Source organism: Cebidichthys violaceus, unplaced genomic scaffold (genome assembly GCF_023349555.1).
Source record: "Cebidichthys violaceus isolate CVI_PGR_0920_01 unplaced genomic scaffold, fCebVio1.0.p SCAF_1, whole genome shotgun sequence".
Lineage (NCBI taxonomy): Eukaryota > Metazoa > Chordata > Actinopteri > Perciformes > Stichaeidae > Cebidichthys > Cebidichthys violaceus.
The window spans coordinates 16807981-16818986 of NW_027176262.1; the positions used below are offsets into that span (position 1 = coordinate 16807981).

At 39.8% G+C, this 11006-nt stretch overlaps 1 pseudogene; it reads right to left on the bottom strand.

Moving 5' to 3' along the window:
* Nucleotides 1-2551: 2551 nt before the first annotated feature.
* Nucleotides 2552-3541, bottom strand: LOC137881793 (trace amine-associated receptor 13c-like; annotated as a pseudogene).
* Between the last annotated feature and the right edge of the window lie 7465 nt (nucleotides 3542-11006).

Consider the following 11006-nt stretch of genomic DNA (forward strand, 5'->3'; position numbering starts at 1 on the left):
TCATGGAATTTGTGATACTGTGTAGAGTACCAGAAGTTTTGTGATAAAGCTTGTTCTTAGTCTGTACTTTCCGCTGTAGTCAAACTGTAAATACCGTATTGTTTTAGCACTCATTTTAACATCTTGTGCTGCTCTGTATATAAGCACTCTTTGTCTGTACCTGCTTGTCTGTTCAAACATGTAAATACAGAAAGATTTTCTAAGAACAAACTCAAAGGATTTGTGTCCTCTTATTTTTTAGGCTTTTGTAGGGCCACTATGGACTTAGTTACTACTGGTAAAGGCTATGACTGAGTATTGAAAGTGTTTGGGGAAAGGTTTGTGATTGTCATGTTGCTTGAAAAGGTCAAGTAATGAGAAGAAAGTAGATTGCAGAAGTTGTGGTTGGTTCAGGGCAGACAGTGGAGTGCATACAAGTTCCTGAGTGTCAAAGGGAAATTTTTTCACACGTTTACATAATGATTATGTCTATGTGCAGACAGTATTTGAGATGTGGTGTGATATAGGAGCGAAGGAGAACACACAAGCTTATTGTATATATTTATTGTTGGACTGTGGATGCTGGGAGCCAGAGTTGTTCTCTTTGTTCTCCCTGGGAATAAACAAATAGACAACTGCAGTGAGTGACTAATTGAACAATCATGTTTCTTTATCTTTCGCTTTCTGTGTATTGTGTCACATGACTTGTAGCCGGAAGACAACACTGTTGAGAGAGGAGTGCCGGGAACAGTTTGTGTTGGACTACAGAAAGCGTAGCTTAGTGTTATCTAGAAGATTTTCAATATCATGGCTGATTTCTGCAACAATTTCTCTCACAGCATTTCAGAACTTTAACCCTTGAATGTTCTGAAGTTTAATAGATTGGAAATCCAAAACAGAATGGTAGAATATACATTTTCACCAGTGCCCCTTGTCTTTGCTCAAGTTTAGATAAGTCAGTTTAGGAAAATCTCTTTAGTTTTGCAGAAATTTCAAGTGTCATAGATGTGTATAGAAAAGTATTTCTGTTATGTCAAAGTTGCACCACAACCCACACTGATCAGTGTGGCCATCTTTTCCACTAGAGGGCCAGGTGGAAGTTGAGTGGAAGTAGGACAGCCCAATTGTATCATTCAGTGTTGGTATAATAAAAAGACACTGGCAGACAGCCATATACCATATTCTCTAAATCAATGCACAACCATTATTTTATTTTCTAAATTATGATTTTGCCCTCTAACTTCAATGGGATGTCGATAGCGGAGCTCGGAATCAAACCACCGAACCTCTGATTGAAGAACAACCCGCTCTAGCACTGAGCCAAAATGGCCCCGAGCAGCACATGGGAAGGTCTGAGGATCCACAATAGTACTGGGTCATCCAGAATGTACTTTATCCACATGTATCTCGTTGCCTCTCGATACCTCTTTCTACCAGTTTTGTGGAAATTGTGAGCCAGAAGGGAGATGCTGTCAGAAGCCCAGCACAGTGGAAATATAATATTGATTTTTAATTAAAACCTTGAAAATACATTATGCAATATACTGCTTCTTTCACTGTGCACAATTATTCCCAAATCACGTCACAATCATTCCACACAGGACTGATCAAACTGCCACTTATATGAAATCTTTTCACATAAATATAAACCATGAAGGTAAAATAAGCACCTATAGTGGACAAAGAGCCTACTGACCACCACCACAGGAGAAAAACAAACATGTCATGTAACTGAACAACACATTTATGATTTATTTTATTGGAGTGATACAACAATAATGTATAGTTTTACTTCAACATCACTATAAATGAACAGGGGGATGAGTAGATTAAAATGCACACACAGCCTCTAACAAACCTTTTGGGACTGAAACAGTGACATGTTAAGGCAGAGCCTCGGTCCACTCTTGAACAGCAGTTTTAATTTCTCTGTGCCACCAGGTGTCTCCGTTCTTCCTGAGAAGGAAGCCTTGAAGCTTTAAACCTTTCAAGCAAAAATAGTAAGAAAATCCAAAGGTTTCATGAGGCTTCACATAACTATAAACCATGAAGGTGAAATGCAACCCTAACCCTAACACAGCTTTTAGTCTCACTGGGTGATGTTTAAGGAGCTTTTTCTAGAGCACATTAAAACATAAATGAAATCATACCCAACAAATAGACAATATTAGTTGAGATCTGCTCAGATGTGCTCAGGGATAACTACTGTGAGCTAGTCTGATAAGGACACAGATCTGTATGATGCAGTGACTGGCTTACATTATGTTCACTTCACCTAATAACTGTTTTTCACATTTGTTTATGCATGTTTTCTGAATCTTTGGCTCATTTTCTCAAAGCTGTAAGCTCACAGCTCTACAAGTCTCTTGCAAAAACAAACACTACATTCAAAATGACACACATGCCATCATATGAATCGATCTTTCTATGTGCTCAACACAAAAGTCACTATGCAAATCCTATCATTGGGTTTCTTAGGTTTTTAAATACCTGCCAAAGAACGTTTCAAAAATATCTTATTTGAAATTCTTTAATAGGTTTTAACTGTAGCTATGTCATTTGACAGATATAGTCATGGTTGACGAATTCTTAGAGTGACAATACAATAAAAACATTTTCTGAAGCAGGGGTAAAATAATGCATAAATAATTGGGTTTAATGTTGAATTGAAGTAACCCAACCAAACAAATGCTTCAAAGACAGAAGCAGGTGTACTGAAGCCAGTGTAGGCATCAATTATAGAATTTATAAAAAAGGGCATCCAACAAAAGATGAATGCGCCAAGCACAATACCCAGAGTCTTTGCAGCTTTATGCTCAGACTGTTTAATCAGCCCACCTCTGCCACTGTTATTTGAACTTTTGCTAATATCTTCAATCTTTCTTAAATGCTCTTTAGCCACAATAAATATTTCAGTGTATAGACAAACTATCACAGTGCAAGGAAAGAAAAAGCAGATTACACTGTCCAGGATCCCCCAAAGGGGATTAAGGACAAGGTTACAGCTGCCAAGGCAATTTATTGATGCCATATAAGCTTCTATCCCTGCTTCATTGGCCTTTGAGTAAAGTAGTCCAAAAGAGAAGACAGCAGCCAGTGCCCAACTAGCACATACCATAATCCAGGCCACTGACATTGTGAAATTTCTTGAATAATGCAGACGATTGCATATTGCTTGTTGCCTGTCTATAGCAATGCTAATTAGGTGGAAGATAGACAGAGTTGTGAGAAACACATCTAAACAGGAGTGCAGCAGACAGAAGTCATCCCCATAGAACCAGCAGCCATGAATGGTCCGGATGGCGCTGAAGGGCATCACAATAACACCCACAAGAAGGTCCGCAAGAGCAAGAGACAAAATAAGCACATTGGTAGGATTATGCAACTACTTGAAATGACCTACTGACACAATGACAACAGAGTTCCCTAAAATGGTAATGAGCATGCCCAAAGAAAACAATAAATAGAGGGCAACTTTGGTCCCCATATTGAACTGTGTTCTAACACACGAGGAATTTGAGCGTGGAAAACAGTATTGCTCTTGAGAAAGGCCAAAAGTCATTATTAACACAAAAGTGTATGCCAAAACCTCAGAGATAACCCAACAGAACCTAAACAAAGTAAGATCCACGGCATTAACAAACTGATATCTCTGTCTTGTAACAAAAGACACATTACAGCAGCCACCCACAAATTACCTCATACCTTGTGACATCCAATCAAAAGTCTGCTATTAACATACACGTAAAATAGTCAAAGAGACATTATGGTACAAAGTTTGCGACAATAATGGCTTAAATAACAACTCATATATTCACTAGGAAAATAATTCAATTTTGGAAATTATAAGGATAAGTGCAACATTTTTGTGTTGTGTCCAACCAGTTGATGTGTGAGGATAAAAACAATTACAAAGACATCCCGTGCATATGGCAACCTTTTTGAGATGCTGCACAAACTTAAGCAGGGCCCAGGTGTCCCTGATGAGACACAAGCCAAAATATCAGCCCTTCTGAAGAAAACTATGAAGAGCAAAACCATGTTTGGGCCCCTTGTGTGAGGCACTTTTTAGTCCTTGCAAGATGATGGCAAGAAACCTTCAGAGTGAGCTAGCAACATTAATAGTAATGTGACTAATATGATAATAATAATAATATTAATTAAAGCTGCAAGCAGCATTGATCGGGCCCTCACAACTTCACGCACAGCGAGGGTACTGGCAGGACTCTGGTTGATGCAGCCGTGCATTTCTGTGACCATCATACACTGCGGGCAAGAGTTAAGCGGTATTTCCTGTGTCGACCAGCGGCGTAGCCAGGTCATTTTGCCAGGTCTTAAGCCTCAAATGTTTTGAGTGTAGCTCCGAATACAATCATAAATGTAAGCCTGTAAAGATCGACAAAAAACTGAATGTGTGTGAATGCCCTTTAGTCTTTGTAATATAACAGACTGTCAAAGTAAATGCAGGTCTCAAAACCAACTGTTTGTTTGTGCAGGTAGCTCTGACAATTACTGCTGAGTGAATCAAAGCTGGAAGAGTCGAGGAGAAATAGGAGAATGTATAGTTCCATGTGGAAAAAAAACATCTTTTTATAAAGAAATATGTTTAAGCCAAAAGGTGAGCCAATGTAGAATAATCTATCATACAAATTAGTCTGGGTGCACTTTGATTTTATTAAACAAACATTACGACCTGTTCCAAAACAAACAAAAACAATTAAATTTACTATTAATGAAAACTCCACGTACAAGCGCGATTTGGAAACCTTTTTTTATCCAATTTCTGTTCTCCAAACATCTTAGTTTGTACATATTTAGATCAGAGAAGTCTTTTTCTAGTAGTGTGCCCACGAACCCTTTCAGTAAGTTCAGTGTTTGGGCCGCTGTAAATATAGAATCCTGCTTAAGTCCATGGTTGCCAGTAGGTGGTGCTATGACTATGAGTTAATATTGGCATGCAGAAGTCCTAAAGTCATGACAGTCATCAAGCATGTCAAGTTTGGGATAGTTTTGACAAAGTACAGTTGAGTTACAACAGCTTGATGGATGATGGCGAACCATGTAAAATGGCCGCCACACCACATCCACATTGTTCGATGAAACCTCAAGCTTTGGTAACTTTTAATCACTAAGGTCTTTAGATTGTTCTGACCAAATTATAAGTTGATCCGATCAATTCCCTAGGAGGAGTTTGTTAAAGTACAGCACTTGGAAATGGGAAAAAACACGAGAAATTCATACAAAATTCAAAATGGCTGGTTTAGAGCATTATCCCAAGAGACTTTTTTAAGTTTAGATGTGATCATCTGCTTACCAAATGTTATACATCTAGGTGAAACGTACTGCGAGGGCTGCATCGTCGAAATATTGTAGGGGGTGCTATTGAGCCGACTTGCAACTCTAAAGCATTAAAATCACATCAGATAATTACATTCAGGATTTTAAATGTGAGTGAAAAGTTTGATTGTTTTGAGCATTTCTAGCCCCTCAAAAACACCTTCGTTTTTCATGGCGAAGAATGCATCGCCACGGCAATGGCCTTTCATGAAACAACTAAATTTGAGTATCTTTTCATCACAAAGGTCTTAAGACTATAATGAACAAATTTGAAGTCGATCCGATCAATTCCCTAGAAGGGGTTTGTTAAAGTACAGCGCCTGGAAATTGCAAAAACGACACTAGAAATTCATACAAAATTCAAAATGGCTGACTGGTTTAGAGCATGGATGTGATACATCTGCTTACCAAATTTTATACATCTATGTGAAATGTACTGCGAGGGCTGCATCGTCGAAATATTGTAGGGGGCACTATCAAGCCGAATTACCAATATGAAGCATTAAAACCTTATTATGTATCTACATTTTTTACTTAAAATGTGTATCCCAAGTTTGGCTTTGTTTAGAGCATCTTTAGCCCCTCAAAGCATCTTCGTTTTTCACGGCGAAGACTGCGTTGCCACGGCAACGACCTTTGACGAAACATCAAAAGCTTCATGAACTGACATTATGAACTTCTTACATTTGTGGGGAACTAATTTGATGTTTATCTGATTTACCTACTAAGAGAAACAAGCCAAAGTATAGAGACTTTAACTTCCCGTTAAAGTACGACACCTTGAAATGGTCCAACAAGTCATATAATTCAAAATGGCCGACTTCCTGTTTGGTTTAGTGAAAAATTCCAAGAGGATCTTTTGTATGTCCCATCACGTTCCACATACCTACCAAATTCCATACAGCTAAGTGAAACCCAATGTTGGGGCTACTCTATAGAGGGGGCGCTATTTCATACTGCTGGACACCCCAATCAGACTGCAATTTTCGCAAAAACTGGCTTGCGTGCCAAATTGAAAAAAAATTCCCAGTATCCCAAGGACCTCCTTTTTGCGACGAAACGGGAAATAATAATAATAATAATAGAATAGATCCTCCGCTCCGACTAAGTCGGTGCTCGGGTCCTAATTCAGTGTGGCTTTGTGGCACAAGGCAGTAATACTGCCTGTGCCAAAGCACACTGACTGTAATCCTGCGGGCTTATTGTTGGACTGCTGATTCAGCATTCCAAGTATTGTTCTTCAAATCTTTATTCAGTGTGGCTTTGTGGCACAAGGCAGTAATACTGCCTGTGCCAAAGCACACTGACTGTAATCCTGCGGGCTTATTGTTGGAATGCTGATTCAGCATTCCAAGTATTGTTCTTCGAATCTTTATTCAACTATTTCTTCCGTACGTATTTTGGCACTTAATAACTTCCACATTTCTTAAGCTACAGAAACCATTCAACTATATAAATGTTCAGCTTTTTCAGGAGAGGGGTGCTATTTCTCATCATTTTTCTAATCTTTCAACTTTTTGAATTATTAAGCTTTTTGCAACTTATTTTTTGAATGGGATGTCTATGGAGAATATTTTTAAATCCTCTTAAACTTGTTCAACTTTCAGATCCTTCTACTTCCTCATACTTTCAGCTACAGACACAATTTGAACTTTCAAATGTTGAGAAAACCCTGACCAATGATTGTATGTTATAATCATTTTGATATCTTTTACACTTTTTGAATAGTAGCATTTTTGCTACAAACACACAGACTCTCCAACTGCTGCGTCGTCACCATGGGAACCAATGACACACACACACACACACACACACACTTTCTCTCTTTCTCTGTCTGTCTGTCTCTCTCTACACACTCAGTACATATAACTGTCTGTCTGCCTCACTCACTCACTACATATAACTGTCTGTCTGCCTGTCTCACTCACTCACTCACTCACTCACTCCATATAACTGTCTGTCTGCCTGTCTCTCTCTCCCACACAGTCAGTACATATAACTGTCTTTCTGCTCTTCTCACTCAATCCAGATGACTGTCTGTCCACCTGTCTCACTCACTCACTCAGTACATATAACTGTCTGTCTGCCTGTCTCACTCACTCACTCAGTTCATATAACTGTCTGTTTACCTGTCTCACTCACTCACTCAGTTCATATAACTGTCTGTCTGCCTGTCTCTTTCTCCCAAACACTCAGTCCATCTGACTGTCTGTCTGCCTGTCTCTCTCTACTAATCACTCAGACAATGTAACTGTCTGTCTGCCTGTCTCTCTCTCCCACTCACTCAGTACATATAACTGTCTGTCTGCTCTTCTCACTCAATTCAGATGACTGTCTGTCCACCTGTCTGCCTCACTCACTCACTCCATATAACTGTCTGTCTGCCTGTCTCACTCACTCACTCACTCCATATAACTGTCTGTCTGCCTGTCTCACTCACTCACTCCATATAACTGTCTGTCTGCCTGTCTCTCTCCCACACAGTCAGTACATATAACTGTCTGTCTGCTCTTCTCACTCAATCCAGATGACTGTCTGTCCACCTGTCTCACTCACTCACTCAGTACATATAACTGTCTGTCTGCCTGTCTCACTCACTCACTCAGTTCATATAACTGTCTGTTTACCTGTCTCACTCACTCACTCAGTTCATATAACTGTCTGTCTGCCTGTCTCTTTCTCCCAAACACTCAGTCCATCTGACTGTCTGTCTGCCTGTCTCTCTCTACTAATCACTCAGTCAAAGTAACTGTCTGTCTGCCTGTCTCTCTCTCCCACTCACTCAGTACATATAACTGTCTGTCTGCTCTTCTCACTCAATTCAGATGACTGTCTGTCCACCTGTCTCACTCACTCACTCAGTACATATAACTGTCTGTCTGCCTGTCTCTCTCTCCCACACACTCAGTCCATCTGACTGTCTGTCTGCCTGTCTCTCTCTCCCATTCACTCAGTACATATAACTGTCTGTCTGTTCTTCTCACTCAATCCAGATGACTGTCTGTCCACCTGTCTCACTCACTCACTCACTCAGTACATATAACTGTCTGTCTGCCTGTCTCACTCACTCACTCAGTTCATATAACTGTCTGTTTGCCTGTCTCACTCACTCACTCAGTTAATATAACTGTCTGTCTGCCTGTCTCTCTCTCCCACACACACACAGTCCATCTAACTGTCTGCCTGTCTCTCTCTCCCACACACTCAGTCCATCTGACTGTCTGTCTGCTCTTCTCACTCAATCCAGATGACTGTCTGTCCACCTGTCTCACTCACTCACTCAGTACATATAACTGTCTGTCTGCCTGTCTCACTCACTCACTCACTCACTCAGTTCATATAACTGTCTGTCTGCCTTTCTCACTCTCACACTCATTCATTCAGTCTCTCTATCTCTGTCTTCCTGTCATTCTGTGTTTCTCTCTCTGTCTTTCTTTCTGTCTCTCCCTCTTTCCCTCTGGCTCTCTCTCTACTACCACTACTGCTGCTATTCATGCTACTACCAGTACAAATACTACTACAGCTATTAGTACGATTGCTACTAGTACTAATACTACTGCTATCACTTCAAATACTGCCATTACTATTACTACTTCTTCTACTACTACCACTGTTATATTAAATACTATGACCACTACTACGACTACTGATACTACTACTTATACTGCTTCTTCTAATTACAAATACTTCTACTACTAATAATACTTCTACTACAACTACAACTTCTACTACTACAAATATCACTACTGCTGACATTTTTTAAGCCACAGAAGCTGTTTGAATATCAAAATATTCAGCTTTTTCAGGAGGGGTGATATTTTTCATATTTGTAATCTTTAAACTTTTTAAATTATTAAGCTTTTTGCAATTTGTTTTGAATGGGATATCTATGGAGAAAATCTTCAAATCCTGTTAAACTTGTTCAACTTTCAAAGCCTTCTTTCTCATACTTTCAGCTACTGACACCATAGTTAGACGTTTCAACTAGAAGGGTTTTCAGCAATGCAGTTTAAATGCTTTCGCGCTTCAACATTTTTCAGTCTCTCATTTCTGTATTTTCAGCAATGTTTTTGCAATTCATTTCAGCTTTCAGCTTTCAGTATTCCAACGCATTTTCAGCAGGAAATGCAATTTCTAGTTCAGTGTGGCTTTGTGGCACAAGGCAGTAATACTGCCTGTGCAAAAGCACACTGACTGTAATCCTGCGGGCTTATTATTCAGTGTGGCTTTGTGGCACAAGGCAGTAATACTGCCTGTGCCAAAGCACACTGACTGTAATCCTGCGGGCTTATTATTATTCAGTGTGGCTTTGTGGCACAAGGCAGTAATACTGCCTGTGCCAAAGCAAACTGACTGTAATCCTGCGGGCTTATTATTATTATTATTCTTATTCTCCATCTTCCACATCAGAGTTTGCCGCGAAACTAGTCCCACAGCGTTGCCAACACCTGCTCAAAAAGTAATTCAACACGTGCGGCTTGATCGGGAATCGTGAGCTATGACTTTTATAAGAAATTCGTCCAGCGGTTTCCCCGAAAATCGCAATCTACGATGAAAAATCGGCCCATTGACTTGAATGGGATTTCGGCGTGAAGAAAGCAAAAGAAACACTTAACTTTGGACCCATATTGACCAGCCATACTTTAACGTAGAAACATGATTCAAAGTTTAAAACGTAGACAAATTGATGGACGTTATTGAGCCAAATGGACATTTTGCTAGCTAGCATAGTTTTCATGAAGTCACCGATTTAGTTTCAGCAAAACTTTGGGTCTGTTTGAGATTTTATAATGGGTGTGTATTGCGCAGCTCGTTAAGTGCTAGAGTGATGACATCATGGTCAGAGTGAAGCAGAGCAGGAAAATGTTCTGTGATTTTTCCAAACAAATTGCTCCCATTCCCACAATTTTTACTCTTTATACACCATTTTTGGCCAAAAAGCTTGGAAATGTTGTGCTGGTCGCAACAAACTGTCTATGGAATCCAACGGACTTACACATTTGGCTCAAACAGCCGTGGAGCGACATGAACTCCAACCGACTGCTCCATTAGGCCCCATGTTAAATCAGAAAAGAAATTTGTCAAAGAAAGCAGATGGTACCAGTTTTGTAACTTGCGCTGGTGCTCACATTTATAACACTATGAACATGCTTTCGGGCTTCAACATTTTTCAGACAGGTAGTCTCTCATTTCTGTATTTTCAGCAATGTTTTTGCAATTCACTTCAGCTTTCAGCTTTCAGCATTCCAACGCATTTTCAGCAGGAAATGCATTTTCTAGTTTAAAATGGTGTGTGTGTGTGTGTGTGTGTGTGTGTGTGTGTGTGTGTGTGTGTGTGTGTGTGTGTGTGTGGGGGGGGGGGTCCTCTAAAAGTCTTTAATACCTGAATGACTGTATAAGAGATACACACACAGAGAGAGAGAGACACACGCAGAGAGTGAGAGACACACAGAGAGATAGAGTGAGGCTTGTGTCTGTGAGTCTGTGTTTTTATAAACATCAGTAATTAGCTAAAGCACGAACACCTGTGAGCCTGCTGCCTTTTCATGAGAAAAGACTGGGAAACACCTGTCAAACAAAACCCCCAAAACACCATAACCATAGCCCCTTTTGCTCCAATATTAATACTGGAGAGGGAGGATGACTTGAAGAACAGATCATGCGAAAATTGTGTCTGTAGTGTAAAAAAA